Below are 9,768 nucleotides of genomic sequence, written 5' to 3' on the forward strand. Positions count from 1 at the left end.
TCTACACATTTCTAAAATTCATTGTACTCTTCAAAAGGAACTGGCAGGACTCGGTAGCCCAAAATATCTGCACCCACCATGTTGGCAGAGTAAGAGTTGTCAACAAACCCCAGTCTCCATAGTAATTTAATCTTTTTGCTATGAGAGTTTTCTTAAGGGTAGAAGGAACACTGAGGTCATTTACTTTCTAGGTCATCCAGAAGTTTCTTACCCAGCATTGCTTGGCAAAATGATTTTCTTCCACTCAGCACTGAAGCTGTAAAATTTATTTCTTTATTAATGGAATTACTTACAATCTTTGAAACAAGCTCTTATTAATAACACAAAACAGGAAGGCAGATACATTCTGTGACAGAACCCGAAATCACGCCTAGAATTCCTGCATACAGGTAGCCCAGCCATTCTCACTTTGTACTGAAGCCAAGATTTGGAAAAGGCCCCGGCAGCCTGGGGATTTCTTGCCTGGGGCTGCCGTAGACAATCTTCATGGTTTCCATCAGCTTTTTCATTTCTGCATCCGAGGGTAAAAACACTGAATTTGCCACAGTGCACAAGATAACACAACACTCCCGGCATGTCACGAATCCCTCACACACAGTGGAGCCAGGTGGAGCCTCAATCTTAGCTCGTTGGAGCTGAATTGGACACGTGGTGGGAAGCCTTTGAGGTGGGACACGGAGGGACACACCGGTTTCTCCCCTTTCTTATTATGTCGTTGCTACATCTTCAGGGCACGGGGAGTGGAGTTTCTCTGACAGAGTGGGGCGAGAACCGGGCTCTGGAAGGCTCCAGAGGCAAAGGGGAAGGCAAAGGAGTCCCGACCCAGCGACCCAGCGACCCAGCTCTGGGTTCACGCCCCTACCCAGCGCCTCGCTCGCGGACCTGCCCACCTGCGAAGAGCCCTCAGAGGTCCTTCCTCCTACCAGGTGACTTACCGACGTGGTAGCACCTTTGCTGGCAGTAGATATTCGCCTCCACCAGCTCCTTCTTCTCCTGCGGTCCGAAGATGGAGATCCTGGCCATGCCCTTGGCATTCAAGATTTCAACTTGAAGAACTGTCTTGGTTGACTGTTCGATACTCGGGATATCTTTTCCCTCGGGACCTGGGTCAGGAAAGCGCGGCTGTGAGCGCGTTGAAAAGGGTGGGGTGACCCGACAGGAAGGGAGGGGACAGGTGGAGAAAGGTCGTGAGCAGGACTAGTGGAGGGTGGATCTCATCCCAGCACTCACCAAACATCTTTTCCACCTGCCACGCGGGTATTTCACACACCACCGGGTTTTCCAGGTGCTCCTTTTGCAACCACTCGGGAAGGATGCGCAAATCCACACGTCCCGGGTTCAGGAAGACAGGAAAATCCTCTCCCTCCTTCTCCTGGAGCGTGGCCGCCGCGGTCGCCGCCAACAATTCCTTTTGCGTCTCTTCCTTCACCGCGGTTGCTGCTGCTGCTGCCGCCGCCGCCACCTCTTCATTCTCCTGGTGTTGGGACGAACCTATCTCACCCTGGTTTGGTCTGGACTCCATCGTCAGCCAGAATACGAGAAATCCTCGTGCCTCTTAAGATGCGTGACATTTAAACCCCGCGGGCTTACGCCGCGCTCCCGAACTAGCCAATCCTGCAGCTCAGGGTTGCAGTCCAGCCCCTCTGCCTTCTGAAGCGTCTGTGGAATCGCCGCCGCTCGCGATAGGCGGGCCAATCGCGCGCGAAACCACCTTGTCGTCTTTGTTACCCGGAAGCCTTTCCAGAGTACCTGCTCAGCGCTTGAGCACCGAAGGGTGGACAAGGCGTCCGGAACCTGGCAGCGAGGTCCACGGAGCGAAGTGCGCACATAAAACCAAAACAAAACCACATTCACTGCCTGGAGTCAATTCCGACTCATAGCGACCCCTCGGAAGTAGATTGCGCAGTCTTTTTGAGGGGTGCCTGGTGGGTTTGAATCGCCAGTCTTCTGGTTAGCAGTCAAATGCTTTAAGCACTACGCCACCGCCACCGGAATCCGCTGGCTTTCTAATTCTGTGCCCCGCAGTCGGCAAGAGCTGGCAGATCAATGTTCCTAACCTTTCCTGTAAAGTAAGGTGAGACAGCGCTCGTGTTCTTTTGTGAACCTTGGAGGGTAAAAACTCTCGTTGCGGTGGAGTCGAATCCAACTCATAGTGACCCCTCCTTGGGTTTCCGAGGCAGTATCTCTACGGAATTAGATTGCCCAGTCTTCTTTCCCAGGAGTGCCTGGTGGGTTTGAACCGCCAGCCTTCTGGTTAGCAGTCAAATGCCTTAGGCACCACGCCACCAGAGAGACCAAAAAATGGCTTATTCGACATCAGTCTCCTCATAAAGGTTGGAAGTCTTTAATGACAGGGAGTTCTTTTTGAAGGAATTTCTAGATATTGGGCCTGGCACAAACCGTTTGTGGAAAGAACAAAGGAGTTCTGACTTTGCTTATTGGATTTGTAACTTTGAGCAGTTTAATTAACTTCTTTGTGCCCCAATTTCTGTAGAATATAGACAATAAAATTAATACTTATCTTGTAGAATTGTTCAGAAGAATAAATAAATTAATGCATGGTAGGAGCTCAGCACAGTTTCTGGCACATAGTATTATCTTGGCTCAATGAAAATTATTTCCTTTCGACATCAGGATGTACTTGTACTTTTAGACTCGCCAATATTCTGCAATTAACAAAAACTAAGTGGCTAAAAATAAAAAACTTTGCTGTGGATGACTAACTTAAAGGTTGGTGTTAAAACCAGTCCAATGGTGTCAATGAAGAAAAGCCCAGCTATCTGCTTCTGTAAAGATTGCAGCCAAGGAATCTCTGGGGCAGTTGTACTCTAGGGTTGCTATGAGTGAAATCTACTCCTGGGCAACAGGTTTGCTGTGTTTGTTTATTTATTAGCTCTGAATTCTGGATTTTATTCCACATCTTTTCTTCTTCCTTCCCCCTAATCAGCTGTGTGACCTTGGCAAGGTGTCTAACCTATCATTCCCTCGGTTTTCATCTGTAAATTTGGGATGATAACAATGATACCTATATTCTGGAGCTGTGAGGATTAAATGAATTGATAACATGTAAAGTCCTTTATTATTCCAGGCCAAATAGCAAATGCTCAATAAATGTCAAGGTAGCCATGAGATTGACTCCATGGCAACTACTTTATTATTATTACTATCTACGTGTATAAACTTCATTATATGTTATGAATATTTTCATGAGAAAAGCAACTCAGGTTTTTACTTACTAATTTAAAGATTGCAAACAGGGTTTATTCCCCTTATAGATTGTGTTTTGTTTTTGCAATTTGTATCAAATTATGAGAATAATAAAGAAATGTTGTTGTTGTTGTTGTTATGTCCCATCAAGTCGGCCCCGACTCATAGCGACCCCTCCTTGGGTTTCCGAGGCAGTATCACTACGGAATTAGGATTGCCCAACCTTCCTTCCGAGGAGTGGCTGGTGGGTTTGAACCGCAGCCGTCTGGTTAGCAGGCAAGTGTCTTAGCCACTATTAGAAGGTATTAAATATATCCAGCTCCCTACCTAGCACCTCCACCACTCATCTGTTAGTTTGTCTTACTGTAGTGGCTTATATGTTGCTGTGAGGCTAGAGGCTATGCCAGTAGTATTTCAAATATCAAAAGGGTCACCCATGGTGGACAGGTTTCAGTGGAGCTGAAACTAAGACTGGAAGGAAGGAAGGACCTATCCACTTCTCAATGAATTGGCCAGTGAAAACCTTATGAATAGCAATGAAACACTTTCTGATATATTACTGGAAAACTCCATGAACAGCCCTGAAACATTGTCTGATATACAGCTGCAAATCTCCATTAATAATCAGAACATGGAATGTATGAAATATAAATCTAGGAAAATTGGAAGTTGTCAAAAATGAAATGAAACACATAAAGATCGATATCCCAGGCATTAGTGAGCTAAAATGGACTGGTTTTGGCCATTTTGAATCAGACAACCATATGAACTACTATGCTGGGAATGACAAATTGAAGAGGAATGGTGTGGCATCCATTGTCACAAAGAATGTTTCAAGGTCTATGCTGAAGTACAATGCTGTCAGTGATAGGATAATACCCATACAACTGCAAGGAAGTCCAGTTAATACTTTTATTATTCAAATTTATGCACCAACTACCAAAGCCAAAGACGAGGAAATTGAAGATTTTTACCAACTTCTACAGTCTGAACTTGAAATCATGCAATCAAGATGTGTTGATTATCACTGGTGAGTGGAATGCAAAAGTTGGAAATGAAGAATCACTGGTAGTTGGAAAACATGACCTTGGTGATAGAAGTGATACTGGAGATTGCATGATAGAATTTTGCAAGACCAGTAACTTATTCATTGCAAATACCTTTTTTTGACAACATAAACCATGTCTGTACATGTGGACTTTACCAGATGGAGTACACAGAAATCAGATTGACTACATCTGTGGAAACAGATAACAAAACCAAACCAAACATACTGCCATGAAGTTGAACCTGAGCATTAGTGACCTGTCCTTGGGTTTCTGAGGCAGTATCACTATGGAAGTAGATTGCCCAACCTTCCTTCTGAGAAGTGGCTGGTGGGTTTGAACCTTCAGCCTTCTGGTTAGCAGTCAAACGCCTTAGGCACTATGCCACCAGAGCTCCTTTGATTATATTCCTCCTGAATTTAAAGGCCATCTAAAGAATAGATTTGATCCATTGAACACCAGTGACTGAAAACCAGAGGAATTGTGGAATGACATCAAGAATATTATCCACGAAGAAAGCAAAAGGTTATTAAAAAGACAGGAAAGGAAGAAAAGACCAAAATGGATGTCCATAGAGACTCTGAAACTTGCCCTTGAACGGAGAGTAGCTAAAGCAAATGGAAGAAATGACAAGATAAAAGAGCTGAACAGAAGATTTCAAAGAGCAGCTTGAGAAGACAAAGTCAATTATTATAATGCAATGTGTAAAGACCTGGAGTTAGGAAACCAAAAGAGAAGAACACACTCGGCAGTTCTCAAGCTGAAAGAGCTGCAGAAAATATTCAAACGTCGAGTTGCAATATCGAAAGATTCTATGGGCAATAAAGGAGCTCTGGTGGTGTAGGGCCTAGGGCATTTGACTGCTAACCAGAAGGCTGGCAGTTCAAACCCACCAGCCACTCCTCAGAAGGAAGACTAGGAAATCTACTTCCATAGTGATACTGCCTTGGAAACCCAAGGAGGGGTTCCTATGAGTTGGGTCCAACTCGATGGCAGTGAGGTTTTTTTGTTTTTTGTTTTTTTTTTGGTATGGGCAATATATTGACTGATGCAGGAAACATCAAAAGGAAATGGAAGGAATACACAGAGTCACTGTACCAAAAAGAATTGGTTAATGTTCATACCTTTCAGGAGGTGGCATAGATCAAGAACCAATGGTATTGAAGGAAGAAGTCTAAGCTGAAGGAATTGGCAAAAAACAAGGCTCCAGGAATGGACGGAATACCCATTGAGATGTTTCAACAAATGGATGCTGTGCTGGCGGCACTCACTCGTCTATGACAAGAAACTTGGAAGACAGCTACCTGGCCAACTGACTGGAAGAGATCTGTATTTGTACCCATTCCAAAGAAAGGTAATACCACAGAATGTGGAAATTATCAAACAGTATCATTAATATCACACACATGTAAAATCTTGCTGAAGATAATTTAAATACGATTGCAGGAGTATATTGACAGAAAACTTCCAGAAATGCAAATCGTATTCAGAAGAGGGTCTGCAATGAGGGATATCATTGCTGATGTCAGATGGATGTTGGCTGAAAGTAAAGGATACCAGAAAGATGTTTACTTGTGTTTTATTGACTATGCAAAATCATTTGACTGTGTGGATCATAACGAATTATGGATAACATTGAGAACAATGGGAATTCCAGAGCACTTAATTGTGCTCATGAAGAACCTGTACATAGACCAGGAGGCTGTCATTCAAACAGAACAAGGAGATACTACGTAGTTTAAAATTAGGAAGGGAGTGTGTCAGGGGTGTATCTTTTTACCATACTTATTCAATCTGTATGCTGAGCAAATAATCCGAGAAGCTTGATTATATTAAGGAAAACTCAGCAACAGGATTGGAGGAAGATTCATTAACAACCTGTGGTATGCAGGTGACACAGCCTTGCTTGCTGAAAGTGAAGGTGACTTGAAGCACTTACTGATAAGATTAAAGACTACAGTCTACAGTATGGATTACACCTCAACCTAAAGAAAACAAAAATCCTCACAACTGGACCAATAAGCAGCATCATGATAAATGGAGAAAAATTGAAGTTGCTACAGATTTCCTATTACTTGGATCCACAATCAACACCCATGGAATCAGCATTCAAGCAGTCAGACACTGTATTGCACTGGGCAAATCTGCTGCTAAAAACTTCTTTAAGATGTTGAAGAGCAAAGATCACTTTGAAGACTAAGGTGCATCTAACCCAAGCCACAAGAAGGTCTGGTGCTGCAGTGCTCAAAGCAGTTGGCTGTTAATCAGAAGGTTAGCAGTTCAAACCTACCAGTCACTCTACAAAAGGAAGTTCTGTGAAGATTTACCTCCTTGGAAACCCAGTGGGAGTCAATGTGAGTTGGAATTGGCTCAATGGCAGTAGGTTTGTTTTCTAGTTTTTTGGAACCCATGTCATGGTATTTTCAATTGCCATCATATGCATGTGAAAGCTGAACAATGAATAAGGAAGACTGAAGAAGAGTTGAGGCTTTTGAATTGTGGTGCTGGTGAAGAATACTGAAAATACCATGGACTCCCAAAAGAATGAATAAATCTGTCATGGAAGAAGTACAGCTGGAATGCTTCTTGGAAGCAAGAATGGCCAGACTTTGACTCACCTACTTTTGTTATGTTGTCAGAAGGGACTATTTCCTGGAGAAGGATATCATGCTTGGTAAAGTGAAGGGTCAGTGAAAAAGGAGAAGACCCTCAAAATGATGATTGACACAGTTGCTGGAACGATGGGTTCAAGTATAGCAAGGATTATAAGGATGGGGCAAGACTGGGTAGTGTTTTGTTCTGTTGTGTGAGTTGGAGCTGACTCACAGTACCTAACAACAACAACCTAGCACCTGCACTATAATTGGTGTCTCTGCTTTAACCTGTTCCCCACAGCTGTCCTTCCCTAGTGTTCTCCCTCTTAGTAAAGTGCACTGCCACTCATCTGGTTGATGACTCTCTTTGTCCCACATTTCACACTCAAATTCAGATCTACCTTCAAAATATATCTTGAGACTATTTTTCATGGCCTCCCCTGCTAAGAAACTAGTTCAAGCCACCACCATCATCCTTGCCACTACAATAGCCTTCACATGGTCTCACAGCTGCCTAAGTTATAACTTTTCTATCACATCCAAATCTTTCCCCTTAACACTCTGTTTTTCTTATAGCAGCCAGAATGATCCTTTGAAAGTTTAAATGAGATCATGTCAGTTCCCTTGTCTTTGTGGAGTAGGATAAGAAGTTCAAAAACTAATATAGAAATAAAATAATTAAATGTATAATAAAGCTGTTCTTTTAAAACCGTGCTGGGCCACTGGCTATTTTGAAAATAAATCTTGATGTCTCTCTGACTCACATAAAAATAATTCCAGAAAGAGAATGAGAAATATTTTGCCTATTTTTTTAAAAGCCGTGCTGGAAGAATACAGAATGTAGATGAATGTTCATATCATTTGAGGGTAATGAGAACCTTCCTAATCATGGCTCCAAATGCTGTTACTATAAAACAGCAATGATAGTTTTGACTACTATAATTATAATTAAGACTTCTATGGGAAGAATTAAAGATCACCTATGTCCCAGCCCTCAAAATGTGAAATCAAAAGACAAATTATAAACAGTATATATAATAATAAGGAGCTCTGGTGGCACAGTGCCTAAGGCGTTTGACTGCTAACCAGAAAGTTGGCAGTTCAAATCCACCAGCCATCCATGGAAGGAAGGTGAGACAATCTACTTCCATAAAGATTTACCACCTTGGATAAGAGGTGGAACCGACTCGATGGCAGTGAGTTTTTTTTTTTTTTTTTTTTTTACTTTTTGGTTTTGTATTTATAAGGACAGTTGTATTTTTAATAACATGAGAAATGCTTATTTTATAAGTTGAAGGGGAAAAGCAGAGTATAAAATTAAGTATACACTGGGCAATCTACTTCCAGAAACCTAGTGGGGGTCACTATGAGTCAGAATCGACTTGATGACAGTGAGTTTTTTTTTTTTTTAATACAGTATGTTGTTGTTGTTATGTGCCATTGAGTCGGACCCAACTCATAGTGACCCCTTCTTGGGTTTCCGAGGCAGTATCTCTACGGAAGTAGATTGCCCCATCTTTCTTCCCAGGAGTGGCTGGTGGATTTGAACTGCCAGCCTTCTGGTTAGCAGTCAAATGCCTTAGGCACTATGCTACCAGAGCTCCTTAATATGGGATAGCACCAGAAAAAAAGCTTAGAAGAAATTTATCTCTGTGTTACATTTTTCATTAATTTTCCAAATTGTATACAATGAATGCATATCAAACCTATTATAATCAGCTTCTTCCAAAACAGATTTGTTTGTTCTTCTGGCAGTCTATGGTATATTCAATATTCTTCACCAACATTGGGTCAGGTGCACCTTAGTCTTCAAAGTGACATTTTTGCACTTTAACATTTTAAAGAGGTCTTTTGCACCATATTTGCCCAATGCAATACATTGTTTGATTTCTTAACTGCTGCGTCCTTGGGTATTGATCCAAGTAAAATGACTATCTTGGAAGAAGCACAGCAAAAATGCTCCTTAGAAGCAAGGATGGTGAGACTTTGTCTCTTGTACTTTGGTCCTGTTTTCAGGAGGCACTAGTCCTTGGAGAAAGACATCATGTTTGGAAAAGTGGAGGGTGAGCAAAAAAGGGGAAGACTATCAACGAGACGGATTTACACAGTGTCTGCAACAGTGGGCTCAAACATAGCAATGATTGTGAGGATGGCACAGAACCAGGCAGTGTCTTCTCTTGTACATAGGGTTGCTATAAGTTGGAACCAACTGGAGGACATCTAACAACAACATAATCAGCATGGGCCTTTGGGAAGCAAGGTGGCGCAGCAGAAAATGCTTGATTTCTGCATCACAAAAGATCTTGATTTCCAAATGCTGAATCTCCCTGAACCTCAGTTTCTTCATCTGTGAAAAGGGGATACCCACACCCACCTCACAGTTTTGTAAGAATCACATGAAAAGAAGTCCCTGGCGGCTGCAGGTACTCAACATATGATAGTACCATTCTCTCTTGTCCAAGTAATAAGTGAATTCATGGGAAATCTGTTTGACAAAGTCATGGTTCCTACTGAATCTGCACATTGATGTTTGCCTAGGTTCAAGTAGAAATTGGTTATCCTCGCAGCTCTGAGAGCCAAGGACGGTGTTTGCCGCCCCCTTGTGGGAACGAGACTTCTTACCCAGCCGTACAGGAGTGAGACGTTCTCTCGAGGGCAGGGGAATCTGAGAGGCAACATTGCCAGCCCACCCAGAATGCCGCTGTGGTTCAGACTCCAGAGCTGCGCTCTGGGCAGTACCCTGAGGGGTCGGCCGTTGGTGCAAGCGCCCTTACCAATTCAAATGCGGCTGGATCAAGCCCGCAGGATCAACTACTCGGTCCCTCTGGGTAGCTGGCTGTGACAAAGCAATGACCATAACCTTGCCCCTTGTCAGCTCTACTATACACCTGGGAATTCTGATCATTCACATGAACTTATGG

The sequence above is a fragment of the Orycteropus afer genome, unplaced genomic scaffold, assembly GCF_000298275.1.
Source record: "Orycteropus afer afer isolate SDZICR_OR568_19922 unplaced genomic scaffold, OryAfe1.0 scaffold00133, whole genome shotgun sequence".
In the NCBI taxonomy this organism is placed as follows: Eukaryota; Metazoa; Chordata; class Mammalia; order Tubulidentata; family Orycteropodidae; genus Orycteropus; species Orycteropus afer.